This window comes from Nicotiana tabacum, chromosome 8, assembly GCF_000715075.1.
Source record: "Nicotiana tabacum cultivar K326 chromosome 8, ASM71507v2, whole genome shotgun sequence".
Taxonomy (NCBI): Eukaryota; Viridiplantae; Streptophyta; class Magnoliopsida; order Solanales; family Solanaceae; genus Nicotiana; species Nicotiana tabacum.
In genome coordinates, this window is record NC_134087.1 from 22,276,573 (window position 1) to 22,282,572 (window position 6,000).

Here is a 6,000-nt window from a genome sequence, read left to right on the forward strand (position 1 = left end):
CGTGTAGGCTGATTTTAACAATGTTAGAAAGAACTCAATTTAGGAAAATCCAAGTATCTTTAGGTGATATTGGCTAAGCATAATTTCTTAAAAGTGAATTGAGGCATGCCATATTAAGCGAACTATAATTTATGGCCCTCAAAAGATTAATTCAAACATCCTCGAAAATTAAACTTGAGGTGTGCCATTTTCATTAAAAAACGCACGACCTTCACTTAATTATTTTTAATCCTTTAAAAATCGAGGTGTGCCACTTAATTGAATTTTCCATGGCCCTCGCAAACTTGAAAGTGCGTAGTTGCTTTAGGCGCGTAATTTAAATTAACTTCCTTAAACTCGGGCGTGCATTTCATGTGACCCAAATCCAATTCTCAACAACGTTAAATAAAATATGTCGTGGACCGCGGGTGTATTTCATGTGGCGTGTTTTAAATAACGTTGAAATCTTCCTAAAAAAAATTAAATAAAAGCGGTTATAAAGTTAAAAAGGCATATAGGTTTAAAGATGTATTAAAATCAGATAATAGGCCAATAATAACAGTTGAGCGACCGTGCTAGAACCACGGAACTCGGGAATGCCTAACACCTTCTCCTGGGTTAACAGAATTCCTTACCCGGATTTCTGGTTCGCGGACTGTAATACAGAGTTATTCTTTCCACGATTCGGGATTTGAACCGGTGACTTGGGACACCATAAATTATCCCAAGTGGCGACTCTGAATACTTTAAATAAATAAATCTCGTTTCGATTGTCCTTTAATTGGAAAAACTCCCTAATATACTCCCTTCTGGGGGTGTAGGTAAAAAGGAGGTGTGACAGCTCTGGCGACTCTGCTGGGGATCAAGAACCCAGAATCTCTGGTTTAGGGTTCAAGAATTCGAGCTTAGAATGATTATTATATTTGGCTTATTTATTATCTGATTTTATTCACATGTTTGGGCCTAATGTGCTAAATGTCACTTTTTACTGCTTTGATACTGTTTGAAATGTATATAAATTATTACGAAACTCTCCTCTCTCTGAGTCTTCTAAATCATCTGGGAAGTGTGCACTTCGTGTGACTTCTTTTCTGTTAAAGTCATATTCTAATTTCAGAACGAGGTTCGGACAAGTTGCAAAGCCGGTGAAGCTTTTGTATTCCCGGTATGCTGCCCCCTCAGCTCGAGCTGTCCGCTCAGGTAAGCCAGGTCTATAACAAATAAACCCAGGTTTTTAAACCTAGAATAACATAGCATCATACCGGATCCCTAGTAGGAACGCTTGTTTGCATCACGTGCATCTGACTTTGGGGACTCAACACGGGGTTTGGATCCGTCTAGGACAGGTGTACCCAAAATAACAGACCATCTTGATGCATCCTATGTGCTACATGTTGCATTTCTTCAAGGGTAAAAGGGTCATTTGGCGGACCAATGATAGTTGAGGGCAAATGGAAAAAGAAAAAAATGTGAAAGAAAAGAGGTTGAAGTATAAAAATAAAGCAAGTGGGGCCTAGTTATAATTTTCTTGCACACCTTTTCAAAAAAAACAAAAAAATTGAAAATAAAAAAAAAACAAAAAAAAAAAGTTTGCATTTTCCCCTTCATTTTTTTTTAAAAAAGGGAAAAAATCAAAAAAAAAAAAATAGAAAAGAAAATTCAAAAAGATGTTTACATGCTTCATCATTTTTTCAAAACAAAAGACAAATTTTTTGTTTTCTGAATTAGTTGTTATTTTTATTTCTCGCCCGTATCCAATCTGCCCGAACTACGCATACCTGATTCTCGTTTTTTGGGGCGTGATACGTAGGCAACCCACATAGGGTCCGGTCTTCCTAGTGAATCTTAGGTTCTTGGCTTTGCGGGGTGTTAGCCAAATTTTGCACTTCTAGCCATCTTTTGGCTAAATAAGTCATTTTGCAAAAAATAGCCTCAATCATGTATTGCATGTGTCCAGTAGCGAGTGTTATTGTCTCACATAGCGTTGGTTTAAAATTTTCTCATACAGGTGTGGATTTACTTACCGGAGTTTGAGCATGACAGACACCCCGAGACCATCCAGTCAGGATCATCCAAGAGTTGCTTAAGGGGATTTTTCTTTTTGTGCTTTGAGTCTGTTTTCTTTTTATATTTTCTTTTACCTTCTAGTTTTGTACAGTAATGTCGAGTCTTTTGTTATTGTAGTTACTATTTTGTATTGAAAAAAAGTGTGTTATAAATCAAAGAACCAAGAAGAAATTTTGTGTTTTCACAATCCCGTTATAAGTTTCTTTAGAATACTAATTCTAGAAATGAAAAAAAAATTCCTTTGAGGTGGTTTTTCCTTTAGGTAATTAATATCAAAATAAAAAATGCTTTTATATTTTCTTTAGTATATTAAGACTAAAAATTAAAAAAAAAAAAAAGAGAATTTCCTTTTAGTATCTTTTTAAAAGCTTTCTTTAAGGTATTAATCTCAAAAATCCAAAAAGATTTTTCTTTTGAGGTTCTTCTTTGGGAAATTAATGAAAAATGAAAAAAAAATATTCTTTTATTTTCCCAAGAACTTTAGGACATTGTGCATAGAAGAAGAAAAATATACTTTATCTTTATCTTTAAAGTTTCTTTCTTAGGTAATCAAAAACGGAAATCCAAAAAAATATTTTTTATTTTGTTGATTTCTCGTTTTGAAGTCTTTCTTCAGGGATATCAAATGAAAATTCGAAATATTTTTCTTTGGTTTATTGTTTGGACTTCATTTCAGAAAAAACAAATCAAAAAATATTTTTCTCTTGTAGGATTTTTCCTTAATAATTTCCCATAGAGTGTTTGTTCAAAAAAAAAAAAAAGCGAAAAAAATATATGCTCGTTAAACTTGAGTTTAGGATAGGTTATAGAACATTGTGTCTAGAAAAAAAGATATTTGTTTCTTTAATTTCTCTTTTCTCATCAGAGTAGTCATTAAGGTAAAAAAAAATGAGAATGTTAGTTTGTTTACTTTATTCCTGGTCTTCCCGAACTGCGCAAAGATCTGATTCATGCGGGGTCATGATACTTAGGCAACCTACATAGGGTTCGATCGAATCATTTTTTTTATTTATTAAAAGAAAAAAGAGAAAAAAATCAAACAATAAAAAAAAGAAAAAAAAGAGGGCGAAGTTGTGGGACATGAGAAATGAGAGGAAAGAAAAGAGCTATTATTAGAAAAAAGAGGAAGGAAAATGAGCAAGCCAAGAAGTGTCAGAAAAGAAAAGAAAAGAGAAGATTGAAATAGACAAATTGGGATGATGCCAAGTGACTTTATGACCTTCGAAGTCATTCTAGAACCATTAATTGTTGCTAGGTGCATTGCACGCAATGTGATATTTTGCTATTAAATGCCCTAACGCTAACGAGATGACTCCCTTTTGTTCCTTTTGGTATCTTCATAGCAGAAAGATGGTTGGTTTGTGGTTCTCGAAGTAGTAACTCCTCTCCACAACATAAAGTCAAAAGGCAATCGCGGACAACAACAAAATTGGGTCGGTTGATACCGGTGCCTAAAAGCAGTTGGTTGAACAGGACACTGGTTTGGCTGATGAGGTAAGGATGTTAAGACAATACATGACGGACATGTATCAGGACTGGATGACTGGGAAGGCACCACCCATGCCACCACCACTGCCATCACCTAGCTTCTTAGATGCTACCCTTACCCAAGCTCCGGTCATAGTGCCAGATGATCCTCCATACTCTCCAGATCCACCCATTTATCACAGCTTTCCCAACTACCCTAGTAGCTCCGTCACTCATCCTCCAATTACCTCTCCCCAAAATTGTCCTCCTGTCATATCCGTCATTCCCAACAATGAATACCCACTAAAAGCTCATGATGCCCAATATTACCCCTCAAAGGTTGCCCACAAGGTTCCTGACTCATACAAGAAGAGTCATCGGGATGAGCTTCATACTGAAAATGAAAAAGTTACAGGAAAAGAAGGGCGAGATGAGATACCTGGGAAGCTGAAAAGCATAGAACAGTCTTTAAAGAACATGCAAGGGACAAGAAACTAGGTTAGCATGTCTTACAAAGAGTTGTATATGTTCCCTGACGTTCGCCTGCCCGCGGGGTTTAAAGTGCCAAAGTTTAACTTGTATGATGGGGGTAGAGATCCGGTAGCCCATCTGAGGGGTTATTGCAGTGAAATGAGAGGTGTTGGCGAGAAAGATGATTTGTTGATGGCGTATTTCAGTGAGAGCTTGACTGGGGCAGCTTTGGAATGGCATAATCGTCAAGATGTCGGTAAATGGTATACATTGGGCGACATGGCTCAAGATTTTGAGCAACACTTTCAGTACAATATAGACATTGTCCTAGACCGCTCCTCCCTATATCAGATGAAAAAGAAACCCAAGGAAAGTTTTAGGGATTTCTAGCTTAGATGGAACGAACAAGTTGCTCGGGATAGTCCTCCCATTGACCGAAAAGATGTTGTTGAGCGCTGCGGACGAGAAGGTCCAGTGGTCGTTCTTGATAAACGTTTTCAGCCTCAATGTCGACCCCGTGGATATCCTTGCAATCCTCCCCACTACTACTTCCCTCCACTGAACCCCCAAAACCGTACATCACTTCCCCGATACCCCGTCCACAATGCACCACCATATGCTCCACATACCCGAGGCTCGTGATGGCCCACGCCACTTCCACAGATGTCTCACCCGCCCCCTCAGGCATATCAACCACCTGCCCGCAAAAGCTTCCAACCGAGGCCAGAATATAAAATGAAAAGACTATTGAAAAAAGAAAATGCTTTCACGCCCATCGGAGAATCCTATACAAGCTTGTTTGAAAAGTTAAAGCATTCTGGTCTGATTGAGCCGCTCCTCGGCTATACTCCGGACCCATATGCAAAAGGCTTTGATCCTGCTGTACGATGCAAGCACCACCCTAATGTCGAAGGGTATAGCATTGAAGATTGTCGCCCTTTGAAAAGGGAAATAGAAAGAATGATTCAAGAAGTGGTAATTGTGATCAATGACAGTGGCAGGGAGCATGCGAATCCTCTTGGGAACTTGTTGACTAAAGTTATAATGTTGAAGTTGGTAATGGTCTTGGCAATATCGATGCGGAACTCAGTGGCTATGATGCTGAGCTTGGTAATTGGAAAGACGCTCCTTTCTTGGCTAGCCAGGGAGGAGTCTTGGTGGTTTATCCTGTTGTCATTCCTGTTGTCCGAGTGATTTTAGGGCTGTAATCCGGATATTGTCTTGTGACTCAAACCCTTTTATCCTTTTATTTTGCCTGGTTTGTTTAGTCGTAGTAACTCGTCAGGTGTTGTCTAGGTTTGTTCCAGGGTTATAACCCTAGTTTAGCTTGTTTTGTTGTTCAAACCATTTCACCGTCTTTCCAATGCAATTTCTTGTCTTCTTTTATTTCTAGTAATTTTTTGTTTAGTTCTTTTCTCATTTTTAGTTCCTTTCCTGCTGGCTCTAGTGACATGATACGCACGCATAATTCTAGGCCTGGTCTCAATAGTTAGTTTTATCATGGAGAAATGAAACTATTTTGAAGATGATAGGGACATTTGAGGGAAATAAGTACAGATTTGGACATTTTGGGATCACAAAGCCCGAATTGTGTGAAACTGGGGCAGATAGAACATAAAGAAATACTATTGAAATGCATCCTACGGCATCAGACTGAAGCTAAAGGCAAGTTTTCCCTAATTTGGCAGGGGTCGTGTTGGTAACGAGAGTGTTGTCCGATGGTGCTTTGTATTTAATAGATGTAGAAGGCAAATGTGTGGATATGACTATCAATTCTGATGCAGTCAAAAGATATTATGTATAATTTCTTTGGTTTGTTTAAATGCAGTGTTTGTACTTGGCATGTTTTGAAGATTGGAATGACAAAGGCATTTTGTTCTGCTATCTAAACACTTTATCCTTTGTTCCCCCTTTGAGCCTTATTTATTTTCTTTCATATCCCTTTGTTGGAATCAGAAGCAGAGTTTAGAAATCTGATACAAAAAAGAGGAGAGAAAAGAAAAAGCAAAAAAAGAA